Below are 15,027 nucleotides of genomic sequence, written 5' to 3' on the forward strand. Positions count from 1 at the left end.
TTCCCCGCTGACTGACAGCGGGACCTCCTCCCGCGGCCAGCCGGGCCTGGGAAGCGGCGCGGAGGCGGCTCCGGCCCTGCCCGGCGCGCGGCCCCGGAGCTCAGACCGGAGAGCGGGGGAGGGGGCGGCGGCGCGCAGGGCTTCCAAGCCTGAGGCCAGGCTGGATAACGGGACCGGGAGGCCGAAAGCAGAGCTGGCCGGCGGGGTACGGGGAGTTGGAGGGGCGAGGCCGGCGGGTAACGGGCTCCGAGGGGCCCGGGTGCAGGGATCGCAAGGGTGCACGCTGCCTCCTGGGGGGACTCGGGGCTGCGGGGCGGTGAACAGGGGTTCCCGCCTTCTGCGGGTGAGGCTGCTCTGGGACCGGCCGGGGTCAGAGTGTGGTGGAGGGCGAGGGTCTGGGGAGGCTGCCCCGCACCTGCGAGAGCGCGAGGAGTGGGGACTCGTGAGGTTTCAGAAGAGTGCTTTTCAACTGCCTTCAACCAGGACTTTCTGATTTTCCTGGTCCCCCACATCTAGACAGCCGAGCTCCTCCCCGCCCCCTGAGAACCCCGATCTTTGACCCGCCGGTAGGGGGTTGGAACCCTACACAGCAAGTACATTAGTGTGCACGCACATCTGTATGTGGAGTGTGTGCATCCGCCTGCCCTGAAGGGGCTACGGTGTCCTAGGAAGGGAGTGAGTGTGTGCTCTGTGTGTAAGTTGGTGCTGACTCCATCAGAACTTCTGGTCCCTCCTCCTCCCTCCCTGATTGCATCATTAGTGCTAATTGAGGGGCTTTCACACGCCAGTGCATTAGCTGTTTGGAGTGAGCTCCCCCCTCCTGCGAGATAAGCCGCTGCCCCTCCCCCTCGTGGCTCTCCACTTCCCTAGGGCCCTGAAACTGTCCACCGAGGTCGTCTCACTTCCTCGGGCTCCCCCCTGCTTTCCTCTGGGCAGGAAACTTCTCTCCTCCTGCAGTGTCCTGGACTGAGGAGACCGCCTAGGGGTTAAAGTTTAGGGGTTGGGGGAAGAATTCAGAACCTTCTTTCTGAGGGGCTTTCTAGGGAGGTTTTCCTATCGAACCCAGGGAGGGTCTCTGCTATTAGAAAGGGAATAAAACTTGTGACTGGTTCTTTTGAAAGTGGGAGAGGAAGGGGGCAAATTTCTTACGTTCAGCCTGTGATCGCACTGAGGCAGGTAGGCCTTTTGGCTCTGACTTCTTGGTCCCCTAAGACTCAGAAAGTGGGGACCATGCTGACTTATTAGTCCTGGGAAAGTCAGGTTGAAGGAAGCCATGGTTCTCCCTGAGAGCAGTAGGTGGGTTTGATGGAGTCTGCTCTATAGATCTGTTCCTATTTAAGCAGCTCCGCCCAGCTCTGGCCCATAGCTGCTGGGAGGGGGGGTCTGAGCAGATGCCCTCCCCAGCCCTCACACCAGATGTCTTTGGTCTAATTAACTGTGCTGGGAAAACCAACCTGGGTTTGTAAACATAGCTACTGGCTAAAGTCAACAGGGAACAGCAGCAAACAGTCCCCTTACACCAAGCCTCATCTAGACCCAGAACCCCAGGGAAGAGTGGGAGCTGGGCGCATCGGAAATGCCCCGGCCCACAGACAGTCAAAGAAAGACTGTCTGCCTGGGTGACCCCAGCATGGCTACCATCTCCTTGCCAATTCTACAGTGTCTACTCAAGAAGTGTGAGGGCCAGCTACCATGGCCAGGGTAGGTCTGACCTCTAGCAGTTTCACCTTAGATGGCTGAACAGCCAAACATTGTGTGTGTGCGTGTGTGTGTACATGTGTGTATATGTGTGTGTATATATGTGTACGTGTATATACCTGTGTATGTACGTGTGTGTGCGCGTATGTGTACGTGTGTGTGTGTGTGATACTTCTTGAAAGCTTTCTTCAGCTCCTCTGCATGTCTTTTCGAAGGTTCCGTGGGGAGAATTTGGCACTGTGTGTGAACAGCTCAGAGTTGGTGAATATAACGTGAACATTGTTAACTTCATTACGCATCATGTAGGTCTAATAACACGTTCTGAAATTAGATAATTATTCCTATGATATCTCTGCCAAGCTTTGGTGTTTCTGTTATGGTTTGAAAGTTCAGTGCACAACATGGCCAGAGGAGTAGGCACGGATGTAGGTATGGAACACACCGTCCAGAAGCCCCGAAAGCAGGAGCCTCTCAGAGAAACAAAGACCCTTCAATTGTACTGACTCACTTTTCTGTTTCCCTCCGCCCCCAGTGAGACACCCAGACATGCATGATCAGAGGCAGAAATAGGATTTTTGCTCCTAAAAGAAAGAGATCAAACCTTTGGACTGATTAGTTTCTGAATTGACAGTCTTTAACAATTTTTTATTGTTTGCCTCTGTGTGTGTGTGTGTGTGTGTGTGTGTGTGGTGTACATGTGCCACCCAGGAAGAGGAGTTGTTTCAAAGAACTGGAAAACAGGAACACTGCAATCCTACTGATTCCTCATCTGTGTTTGCCCAGCGACTCAAAGAGAGGCTAGGCAGGGTCCACACCACAGCCTGGGCCTCTCACAGTCTGGTGTCCAGCTCAGCACTGGACACTGTGTTTCTCAACACAGCTTAGACAGCAGTATCTTCTTTTTCCCACTCTTTACCGGATTCTTCACCACACTCAGGAGCCTTCAGACCAGCATTAGCTCAACAAGGCTTCAAGTTTTTGATTGCTACGGTCTCTCTCTTTCCCCTTCTTCCCAATTCTACACACTAGTCAGGACACCCATGATTGGGAAGGAGGCAACTGGCCTAGAATCTCATGAAAGGTCACCTTTTCTGAGAAATGTTTCATAGGTAATTTCTTTCTTCAGGACATCAGATCCTCCTGGCTTGCCCGTATTGAAGAACTCTCTGTTCCTTCCAGCCTGGATCCCTAACACCTCTGTGGAGTATTGCTTTCCTCGTGAAACAACTGGGGGATGAACTAAGGTGGTAATTCGGGCTTCCATGAGCTTCCACTAGCCTTCTATGCAGCTCGGCACCCCAATTCTCCTAGAAGAAAGTCACATTGCCCAGTCTGAGGCAGGTGCTGCCTCCTGGCCATCCTCTACCTCCCTGAAGTGCTTTCTCACAGTCCTTCCAGCCCTTCCTTTTTCTCAGCTGTGTGTGCAAGATTTTCCAGAAAGTAGTGATCTGGAGACAGTACTTCCATAACCAGGGTACACAGGGTCCTGGAGGATGTATTCTTGGAACTCCGTGCTTTATTTCTTTAAGAAAATGCACAGAATCCCTTGCTCAGGTCTAGGAAAGGCTTCGTAAAGAACTCTGGATTTGGAGTAAGATACTCCATCCCAGTTGACATCCCATAGGCAAGGTAGTCATCCCTTTTCTATATTGGGGTAAGCCCTTGGTATGTTGTTCCCCCACACCAGAGCCTGTAACGGAGCGGCTTCCCACTCCAACTCTTGACTAGGCCTGTTCTTTTTTTTTTTCTTTTTCTTTTTTTCGGAGCTGGGGACTGAACCCAGGGCCTTGCGGTTGCTAGGCAAGCGCTCTACCACTGAGGTAATCCCCAACCCCGACTAGGCCTGTTCTTGTCAGCTGCCTCCTTCCAGCTCAGCTGCACCCATTGCTCAGGATGCCTGGTCACGGTGATCTTGCTTTCCCTCCATTTTTGGCTTTCTAAGATTGTCCCTGTTGAGACTGGACTCTGGTGCATGTCACCTGAGAGGAAGTGCGAGGCGTTTGTTTTGGGGCTGGGACCTTGAACTGAGCAGAGAAGCAGGGAGTTGGAAGGGAACACAGTAAGGACCAAGCTCCAGGGCTTCTGCCTGTCCTGGGTAGAAGGCAAGCAGGGAGTCAGAGAGTTGGCCATCCCCAAGTGGTGATGGATTGAGCCCGGCAGAGGCTGGTGAAATAGGACCTTCTGCTTGGCATGCAATAGCTAAGGCTGGAGGCCTATGTATAGCTAATGGCTAGGTGAGAACACGTCACAACTTCTATGACCAAAGCTCCCAGAGTTAGATGGAGGAATATTTCTCCCTGTCCATGATCAAGGAGTCCTCCCTCCCTCCCTCCCTCTCTACCTCCCCCTTCCCTCCCTCCCTCCCCCCTCTGTGTGTGTGTCTGTCCATCCATCCATCCGTCTGTCTCCTTCATCCCTCCTTCCTTCTCTCTGGTTTCTCAAGACAAGGTTTCTACCTACAGCTAGTTCCATAGATCAGGCTGGCTTTGAACTCACAGAGTGAGTGCCTGCCTCTGCCTCCACTACCCCTGTCCTGATCTTTGAATCTATGACTCTCTTTGCTGCGGCTTGGGAAGTGGAGCTGGGAGGCGGATCAAGAGGGAGCCACTGAGTGTGTCACCTGGCTCTAAACTCACCGAGGATGGACAGTTATCTCTCGCCTGCCATCCTCTTCATCCTGAGAGTCTTGACTCTGCGGCTCCTCTCAGGAGTTTACAGTATCATTGGGAAGATTCTTCCCAAACTATTAGGCCCTCAGTCAAGAAGTTCACTGGGTTTCAGGCAAAGGACAAAGGTGGGAAGAGCTATGCTGCCTGACCCTGATGGGGGCGTCAGCATGTGGGGAGAGCATGCTCAGAACTAGGAAAGGCTCTGTCTCCTTGATGGCCTATGAGATCAGAAGGACTGTTAGTTTTGTAGGGAAAGGCACTGAAGCGTGTGGGAATCTGTTGAATGATCCGGCCTTTGCGTGTAGCTGTATAGACTACTGTGGAATATGGGGAGTCCGATCCCCATTCTGAATCTTTCCTCAGCTTTTCATTAGGTTTTTTTTTTGGGGGGGGAAATCTAGTCAGAGAGGCTGGCAGAGACGAAGGCACCAGTGGAATCCAAGACAGAAGAAGTTCATTAAAGTCACTTTTGCCTCCGGGTAACAAGGCTTGGTCATAAAGATTTATTATTTTATTGTTCTTATTAATACTAATGATAGAGCACGCTTATTAAATGCTTTTCATTGTCATCCAATCTACTTAACAACGGTAGGGAGATAAATGCTATCATTACCTCCAATTTTCATGATGAGAAAATTGACCTAAGAAAGCCGAGGTCAGGTGCTTGAAGATAGCTGTCAGGAGGCGGAGCCAAGCCCAGCCTGTGTGCCAGGCCTCTCACTGCAGAGGGTCTGAGGAATTCCCTCTCTCTGGCCTGTGTGGTAGCTTACCATCTGGCTGGGTTGAGTTGATTTCTTCAACAAAAATCATGTAGATTGCCTTTCTCGGTCTAGCTCTGCCACCTTGGTTAAAAAAATAAGCGCGCGGTGCTGTTAAAACCTTTAAAGAAATGGGGTTGGAGAGATGGCTCAGTGGTTAAGAGCACTGACTGCTCTTCCAGAGGACCTGAGTTCAAATCCGAGTAACCACAGGGTGGCTCACAACTATGTGTAACTCCAGGATACAACATCCTCACACAGGCACTTTCAAACAAATAATAAATAAATAAATAAATAAATAAATAAATAATAATAAAACCTTTAAAGAATCGAGGTGGGCTGAGTCCTGCAGCGAGCAGCTATGGGAACAGAATTAACTAGGCGGAGGCCCTTTTGAAGAGGTAGAAAACCAGGCTCTCTCAACTTCTATGCAGAGTACTTCAGAAAGCCCAGAGGGCTCTGCCATCGCCCCTATTTTCCCCCCACCCCTTTTCTGAGGACGAAAGAGAACAAACCAATCAGAAGCGATAGTTTACAAAGGGTTAACTCGAATCTGGGAGGCTGTGTGGAATTAAAACAATCATTTGAAAAATCCAGAACCGCGAGCGAGCGCGCACGCACAAAAGGGAAGCAGAAATTGCACAAAATCCTCCCATTACAGGAGATTACCTGTAGAGAGATGTGAGGGGCATCTTGCCTGCTCCTCCAGCTCCATGTGCAGAGGTGACCACTGTGACCCGTGAGGAGGGTGAAGGCTCCTTGGGGGATGGCCTGTGTTCCCCTCAGCCCAAATCCCAGACCTGGGTTATTCAAAACAAAAACAAACCAAAACAAGACGTGTCGGTTGGAATTATTTTTTCTTCACCCCGGTTCTCCAGAGTCTGGACCCTTCTCTCACTGTGCCCCCAGGACTGGGTCTTCTCTCACCTCAAAGCATGCACGGGCATCAGATTCATCTGCCAAGAACGCGTGCTCCTAACACATCATTTTCCTGCTGGAAAAAGCTTTGATGATTTGTTTGAAGAGTAATTAGTTAGCTGGCACTTACAAGCAGGCATCACTTACCTCTTGGACTCGCATATGCTCAAGTACTTCCTGACTCTGAGTGGCAGCCATCTGATGGCTTCTCTAATCTTTGGCGTTCTTCTGTCTTATTCCTCCCCATATGCTGTTGCGAAGGATCCAGGGCTGGAACTAAACTCTGTTTCCTCTTTCTATGTTAACTCCTTGTAGAATTTAAGAACGATGGGACTTAAAAGTTTCTTGCTATGCTCGCCTGCCCTGCTGCTCCAACCCCCTGCCCTCCAGCCCCGCATCCTGAACATCTACTTGAAATAATGGAGTCTCCGTCCTGTGGCATTTCTTGTTTTGTTTTCTCTTGAGACAGGTTTTGCTTAGGAGCCCAGACTTGCCTGGAACTTGCTGAATAGCCAAGATGGGCCTTGAATTCACTGTTGCCATGCCGCTGCCTCCCAAGTGATGGGAGCACAGGTGCGTGCCACCACACATTCAGCCAGGCTTCTAAAAAAAATCTTTTTATATGTGGGGTGGTGGTGATGGTGATGGAGTGTGTGTGTGTGTGTGTGTGTGTGTGTGTGTGTGTGTGTGTGTGTATTGCCACAGTGCATGTGTAAATGTTAGAGGATGTCGGATGTCAGTCCTTGTCTGTCTTGTTTGAGACAGGGTCTGTGTGTGCTGGAAGCTACCTGGCCAGTGAGCTCCCTGGTATACTTCTGGCTCAGCCTCCCATCTCCTGGTAGGAGCTCTGGCATTACCGAAGCGCTTCCCAGTCAGACTATACATGGGTCCTGGGGACTTAAGCTCAATTCCTCACACTTGTTCTGCAAGAGCATCCCTCGCAGAGTCATCTCTGCCCCAAATATTCTTGGTGAAAAAGAAGACCCTGGGGCCTCCCCCGTGTTGGAGCCTTCTCATTACTTTACAGTTTGGTGATAGTCCTCTCAAAAGGGGCCTAGGGACCCTTGCACTTTCAAGACCCTTTGCCCTCAGAATTCTGCTGAGACTGCAGAGCTTCCCTGGCAGGGTGGGCTCCTTCTCTGTACCCCAGCTCCAGGCCATCTCGTCAGGGAGGCTTCCTCTGACTCCTGGCCATCATACTTCCCTCGTTTATGTTCTCAAGACACCAGGTTTTGAAACGATATTGCTGTATCTGTCATAGTTCTGCTTTTCTGCCTTCTATCTCCCTTCGCAGGAGTGCAAGCAGCAGGAAGGTGGGTTCTTCCCTTCTTCCCTAGTGAGGGTTTGGTATAAGCTCCAGGCAGTGGTGGTTTAGGACTTTTGCTAGTGAACGCTTCTCCTCCTATGGTTTGGACACCATACATCTAGGAATGTGCTCTCATCTTAATAATAAATAAATAAATAAATAAATAAATAAATAAATAAATATCTCCTTGCCTTTAGGAAAACAGCCACCAAAACATCCTTTGTTTTAGCCCAAACTGGCCTCCTTATTCTCTGAGCCTGGGTCCCTGCAACTGTGACCTGTGGCTGTTCTGAGTTCAGCTGAGTGGTGCCCCATTCCCTCAGGGCTCCACTCTGTGACTTTAAGGTGACAATCAGTTAATCCAATAACAGAATCCTGCTAACGTGCTAATGGGAAAGGGGGGGGGGGAGGCTTCTAGCTCCCTCCCTTCTGACTCAGGTAACATCTGTGCATTTAACAGGGCCCTTCTGGAGACAATTAAATAAATGCTTTATTGAAACAATAAAATTAATAGGGGCCTCATGGAACTCAATGAAAGGTTTTTAAAAATTAACTTCATTGTATTTTAAGCTCTAAAACAAGTTTTGTGGGGTGGGGGGTTGGTAGAGGGTGGGTTAAGGGCCAAATTTTCATTAAATAGATTCCTGACCAAACATTGAATGCTTGGAAGATTGGAGACGTAATTGTCCACTTTCCCCATGGAAGGGGTACTCTGTGCTGGTCTCTGATAGGATCTTTGAGCAACAGGTCTGGTTTTGTCCTTGGGACTGTCACCTTGCACATTGATCCATTTCTGTCTTCATGGTGTTTTTGCAGCCTAGGTTAAGTGTCCTATGAAAGGGAATGTCACAATGACCTTGCCATGTTCCATGAGTGAAATAATAGTGAACATTGGGACAAGTAGGATGTGGTGGCTTATGGCTTCTGCAATTCCAGCACTCTAGAGGTAGAAGTGGGGTGGTGGTGGGGATTTGGGTGAGTTTGAGGCTAGCCTGGGATATATAGTGAGTTCTAGGCCAGCCTGGGCTACTGTGTAAGATTGTCTAAAAAACAAAACAAAACAAAAAAACCAACCCAAACAACAATAACAAAAATCCACAAGCCACTGGTCATGCCAGGAAATAGGTGGGCCCTCTCTTTGCCCGGTCTCTGTTTGTTTCCAGCTCCATTTATCCACCTTGGCTGTCCTGTAGATCCCACCCCAGCCTGTGGCTATTCTGTTCCCCTAGGAGCCATGTTCTTGTCCTCAGTAAAGGTCATGGTCAGAGTTTGTCAAACCAGACCCCGAAGCCAGAGTTTTCTGGCAACCTGCGAGTGATTCTTCTGGTGGGGGAAGGAATATGTGTTCTCCCGACAGGGGATTTCCTTATGAAGGACCTGCTGGGCTTGGAGGAGAGAAGGGTGAAACTCCAGACAGGGGAGTTCTCTTGGGAGATGTAGTCCTCTCCTCCAGATGGATGGAGCTGGCATGAGATTGTCTTCAGGATTCCCCATTATTCCTATCAAGGTAGCACACTGATTCAAACCATCTGTGCTTCGTGAAGTCTGATTAGACTTGGCGTTTCCAACCCTGAGCTCCTGGCTTACGCCCTGTATGAGTGTGGGCAGGAGACTGAGAATATAGTTCAAATCCTAGTGGATCTTTTCATTGAGCCCTGGACCTCTTGCTCCCCAGTGGCTCGGGGCGTGTGCGAGTCTCTCCTCCTCTCCACCCCTCTCCCTTCTCCCTCCTGAGCTGCCGACAGTCAGTGGAAAGGTTTCCGAGCTGGAGGTCTGAAGGTTTCTGCTCCCAGCTGTGCCCTGAGGTGTTCCTGTGTGACTTGGGGCAAATGATTTGGCCTTCTGAGCCTCAGTTTTTTCATCTACAGAATGGGTATACTGACACCTGCTGTGGTTCTTTTGAGGATCAAATGAAACACAGGTGTAAGTCACTTTGAAGTGCATGAAAGCAGGAAGAGGCTGCTTTCCTTGCTGGGACAGACCTCAGGAATGGACCTTTCTCTCACCCCACTCCATTCAGAACACCTTTTGACTCTGGAAAGGAGAATGGGGATTTGGGAGGATTTTCTATAATTTCTTTACTCCCATCCCCACCCTCCCAAAAAAGACAGCCTTGGCGTACTATCCTCCTCAGCTGCCCTCCTGTCTCTCAGACTGGAGATCCTGGAGGTGCCTGACTCTTGTCATTCCCTTATCCCCTCATAGCTATCTGTCAACATGGCATGTTTCCTCCTTTGAAGTTTCTCCCAGACTCACCTTCTCTTCCTGGCCTTACCACCGACACCTCTATCTAAACCATCATTATCCTGGCTTCTGTGTGAGCACTCAAACAGTTTCTCTGGTTTCGCCCTCCCTTCGTTCTGTGTTTTCCTGCAGAGGGCTGCCAGCTCCCACCCCGGGGGTCAGCCTCTTTAAGTCATTCTCTCCTTACTGGATCATCAAGGCCACAGAGTCTTGAAGTGTCCCATGCTCCTGGTTCTCTGATCTTTCTCCTACCTTTTCCTCCAGGTCCCCTGCCTATGTGTCATCAGCCTGTACTGACCTCTGAGTCTCTGCAAGAGTCACTTATCTGCAGGGCCTGGGGACACCTTCTTTTAGTCTGTCTGCCAAATCCCCAGACTGTTCGACCCAGCTTGTCCCCAGTTTCTCCATCCCCCAGAACGGTCTTAGGAGGCCATCTTATGGGGTGATCTCTCCATATTCATAGTGATTTATCAACAGTACTGATTTAGTATCTGCTCTCCCTGTCATGAGTCAAGAGCCTGAGGGTTCAGCTGAATCTTCGTTAAGAAGGTGGACAAGGAGTTCTGGCTTGGAACGGGCCTGGGAGATTCTGTATTCAAGATTTCTTCCTCCCTCCTTCCCCTCCCCTCCCTCCTTCCCCTCCCCCTACCAAACTGTGCTCTTCTGAGGGCCCCCCCACCTGCTATGTCTTCATCCATCAGTAATAAAGTAGGAACAATAGGGGGTTTCTTTCTAATTAAAGGGAGCAGTTAGTGTTTCCACTTCAAAGCCCTGAGAGAGAAGACTTTTGTTCCTCAGGCCCAGAGTCTGGGAGCCCAGTTGAGTTGGGAAGCCAAGCTCCAGGCCCAGCCAAGCATTAAACTCGTGAACCTGAGATCCCCCCATTTGCAGGCAGAGGAGCTCAAATTTAAAACAACAACGTAATTTGGTAACTTGGGCTCTGATAAAACAGTTGGGGGATTTCTTTTCTCTTAGCGTCTGAAGCCAATGTTATTACAGGTGTGTGCTTGTCTCTCCCACACCCTGCCCCTGTTGCCCCAACACACACAGCACACACATGTGCCATATCCTGCTCTCTCACGTATGTGGGATTCACAAGTCACACTGGGCGCATACTTCCTGGGTTCCAGGCCGTGCCCCCATTCCCAGACACCCCAGCCCAAACTTACTGAGTCGCTCTCACCCATCATCCCTCACCCCTAAATGCCTAGGACTGAAGTACTGAAGTAGAAAACTCTCCATATTCTGTTTAGCTGAAAGTCAGCTCGCCAGGAACCTGTTCTCTTCCTCCAGCCTCTACTGGTTGTGGGCTGATCATTAACACAGGTCCACACCGATAGTAAGCCTGCTCACGCTTCTGGCCCCAAACTGCAGCCCCCAAGTGGCTGGGCTAATCGCTTTTTGTTGTGACAAAATAGCTGAGCAGATCAGCTTGCAGCAAGGAAGGTTTATTTTGGCTCTTCGTCCAGTGTTTTCAGGTAGTGGGCAGTTGGCTCCATTGCTTGGGGCCTGAGGCAAGGCGAAAGAGTTATCATGGCGACCGGAATGTGCGGTAGGGGAGCTTGCTTACCTTACAGTGGTTAGGAACAGAGAGAAGAAAGGAGGGAGGGAGGGAGGGAGAGAGAGAGAGAGAGAGAGAGAGAGAGAGAGACTGACTTGTAGGCCATACCCTCAGTAACCTACTTCCTCTAAATCAGCTCCACTTCCCAATAATTTGCCATCACATTATGACTCCATCAATGGCTTAATCCATTGATCAGATTAGAGCCCTCATGATCCAACTTCCTACAGCTTATCGCCTGGCAACCAACCCTGAACACAGGGACCTTTGTATGTGGGTTGGGGCGGGGGAGCGCTTCATATCCAAATCACGACAGTGGCTCCCAACAGGGCCTGAAGCCCCAAATGGCCACACGTTATCTCAATGACATGTGATCTGAGAGCCAACGACGAAAGCATCGATTGGGTCTGCGGGCTAACAGAGCCTCGCACAAGTTTAACCCGTTGGTTACAATGGAGGTGGGAAAGCAGGCATTTGTTTTCTTAGTTCTGTGGTTAAACCTGTGAAACCCAGATCAATCTTCTTTGTTTATCCATCTGTCTGTCTATCTGTCCATCCATCTATCCACCTTACACTGAGCACCTTTATTTTCCTGTCCCGCACTGGGAAGCTTGGTTAAATATCAGCAGACTCCGCCCTTAAACACCTCAGCGTCAGGTTCACAGCGCAAACTTTAGTAGTTGAACTTTGATGGCACGTTAAGACCCCGCTTTCTTGATTTGCTAGCAGGGTCATTTTGCACCCAGTGACACAATCTTTCTGAGTCTCAAGTTGCTTATGGGTAAACTGTAGATAAGAGTAGTAATGGTCTCTGGATGTCTAAGGGGTTAAATGAAGTCATTGGTACGGTGCTAGCAAGGGACTTGAACACAGAAAAGGCTCTGGCTAAGAGTGAGCACTCATTCACTTCCCATTCATTGTGGAGAAGATGCAGAAATACACGTAGATAACAAAGCCGCGTGCTAAGAGCTGTACTAGTTTCACATAGCAGAAGAAGATCAGAGATAGAGACCCTGGGCCCGTGGGCTGTCAGGGAAGACTCCGGAAGGAGGAGGCAGTCTTGACCTTGAGAGGGTTCCCCAGGCCAAGGACGGAGAAATAAAATGCATGTCCCACTGAAGCCACACACGGCACCATCCCTTTGCAGACTTGAAGCTGGCATGACCACAGACGCCATTCCCATGGCCCCTGGTGGAGGTGAGGAACACCGTAAGCACCTCAGGAGGTCTCCACGGAAGGACATGTGATGCTGGGCGGTGACTGCAGTGAAGCAGTAGCACGGTTAGAAGAGAACAGCTGGGGCCTTCTGCCTTTCCTTCTCTCAGACCTTGCCTCCAGCTCCCTCTCTCTCCAGAACCCTCATCCTCCATCTTTACTCCCTTCTGTCTCACCAGGACCCGGATGCTTGCTTTCTTCTTCCTGCTGACCCTTCTGGACTGAGGTCTTCCTGCCTGACTCTCTGAGGAAGCCTGTTTCTACACATTGGATCCCGGCGGTGTGAGGCATAGCATAGCTGGGTTGCCATGGCCCTGCTTGCCCCGCTGATTATTTCTCCTTAATTGAGCGTAAAGAATGTGTGGAATGTGGAGAGACCGAGGGAAGAGGGCTGAGCAGCCCCTCAGGGATGCGGATTCTGGACTTTGAGATGGGAAGAGTTGCGGATAGCCTGCTGAACCCACATAGACTGTGTTCATTATGGGTCCCCATATTCTTCTACACAGCATGGCGGTGAGCCCGTGTCTCCAAGCCTTCTCTGTTCCTCACTCTCCTGTTGCCAGAGTGTTCTACGTTCATGCCAGACTGGCTGTGACTGCCTCTCTTCCCGGTCATCTTTCTTGATTTAAACCCATCTTGATTTAAATTCCTACTTTGCTTATTTTGCTTATTTTGTTTTCCAAGATGGGGCTGTCCTGCAATTACTAGCTTTCTAGACCAGGCTGGCCTTGAACTCACAGAGATCCACCTGCCTCTGCTGGGATTAAAGCCGTGCACCACCACTGTTCACTTGTCTTTGTTTTTTGACTTACGTACATCTGATATGAATAATTCTTATGATTCTGTAGTTCTAGGTGGGACTTTAAAAGTTCTTCACTCTCCTCTGGCGGAAAAGAGTGCTCTTGGCTGCTGAGACCCCTGGGACTGGGATGTGCAAAGGTGCAAAGGCAGGTTCACCCCAGTGCCTGTTTGTCAGCTAGGGACGTCACCTCAGAGAGGGCTAGTGCTTCATGAGCTCTGCCAGCCATCAAGTGTCTGTCAGATCAAGCTGTCTTCTCAGCGCTGGTGGCTTCTGCTCAGTCCCAATGGAGTCTGCAGGAGCCATAGAGCCTGAGGCAAAGTTTTAATTTCTCTCACTGACTATGCCGGTGGCATTCCCAAAGGTGTCAAGGTAGAATTAGATTTGCTGAAGCAGGTGGCACACGCAGCAGGTGCTCTTGGGAATGTTTGCGGGGCTCTTCGTAGGAGACACAGGGAAAGGGTCAAGTAAGTGTCCCTAGAGAGCCTGTTGAAGGGACAGGATGACACTGAAGACTGCACCCAGAGCTGGGTAAATCACAGAGTAGGTGTATGCAGGAGAGCAATTTGTGTGGAGTGGTCTGTGTAGAAGGCAACAGAGATAGATGAACAGGTAGGGGCATGATAGCTTCAGAACTGCTTCTCTGGCTCTCAGTAAAAGAAGTGACAACTGTCTGTCTCCATATTCCAAGGAGGAAGTGGTGAGAGGCTCAGGCTATATTTAAAGAACTTTGTGCCCAGGAGACATTCTGTGGAGGCAGAGTCCTCCTGGAACACTAGAGCGTGGGCTGCTGTCTATATTTTTACAATCAGGATGGGGTCAGGTTAAGTGCAGCGGGGGCTGGGCAGGCAGCCCTGTCTGGCTTCTTCCACCCTAGGCAATGCCAGCCACAATCAGACTCTTCTGCTTCTTCACATGACACTCTCTGGGAAAGATATGCCTGAACGTTGCAAGGCTGGGAATACACTGAACATATTCTGCAGCTTCTGGAAAATTCCTGCTGCTAGTGATTTGCAAATTTCTCCCAAGATGAAAATTCAGAGCAGAGTAAGAGATAAATGGGCCCTGTGAGCGATAGGAAAGGAAGCTTCATCACTGGGGTGTTTATGTGCCGGGGGGTAGTCTGAGGAACTGAGCAGGGCCATGGGCCCCTTCCTCATCTCAGTGGTGCCTGGAGTGCTGGCTATTTGTGAAGCTCAGGAAAGATGCTGACGGGCCAGGCTAAAATGAGGTGCCTCTCCCTGCTCCGGAGACAAAGGCAGCTCCCACTGCCCTCCTCTGTGTGGCAGGAGGTACCCAAGAACAAGACTACCAAGGAGGCAGATGTCGGACTGAGTGAGCGTCAGGACTTGCAGAGTGCAGAGGTGTGGGTGCATGGAGTGCAGAGGTGTGGGTACGGGAGGGTGGTATGTTTATTTGTACAAATCTTCCCCCCGCCCCAAGAACATGCTGAACTTTTTTTGGGAAGCCAAACAGTAAACCTCTTTCTTTCTCGGAGCTGCGTCCCTCCTGGAGCAGTTCTGTCCCTTCTTCCAGCCGCCATCTCCAACCTGGCCCACATCTGGGTTCACATTCCTGTCTAGAGGCACAAGAGCCCTGGCAGCAGCCATGGCTGAGCCACATCTGCGGCTCTGATGGCCACATCTGTCCTACCCTGTCCAGTGCCGTTCATTTCTATTCTGACTTTCCTCTTCAGCTGTGGAGTCTTGAGGGATCTGGAGAGGGCGGCGGGTCTCTAATCTCAGGCGCTGTCAGTGTCTAGGACCTTCCTGGCTGGGAGTGGGGGACCTTCCTGTCACCAAGCTCTTACCTCTGCTCTCATGGGTCGTTGGCTCCAAAGTCTCATGTCAGAGACAGCT

The 15,027-nt window shown here is 50.4% G+C and overlaps 1 long non-coding RNA gene across 1 annotated transcript; it reads left to right on the plus strand.

Annotated features, from left to right (window-relative positions):
* Nucleotides 1-27: 27 nt before the first annotated feature.
* Nucleotides 28-13,154, plus strand: LOC148005066 (uncharacterized). The gene is made up of 5 exons (XR_015622752.1): nt 28-205; nt 2,825-2,942; nt 6,513-6,616; nt 12,302-12,435; nt 12,549-13,154. It is a non-coding gene; the product is annotated as an uncharacterized LOC148005066 (long non-coding RNA).
* The last annotated feature ends 1,873 nt before the right edge of the window (nt 13,155-15,027 follow it).

This window comes from Rattus norvegicus, chromosome 6, assembly GCF_021556685.1.
Source record: "Rattus norvegicus strain SHRSP/BbbUtx chromosome 6, alternate assembly SHRSP_T2T, whole genome shotgun sequence".
In the NCBI taxonomy this organism is placed as follows: Eukaryota; Metazoa; Chordata; class Mammalia; order Rodentia; family Muridae; genus Rattus; species Rattus norvegicus.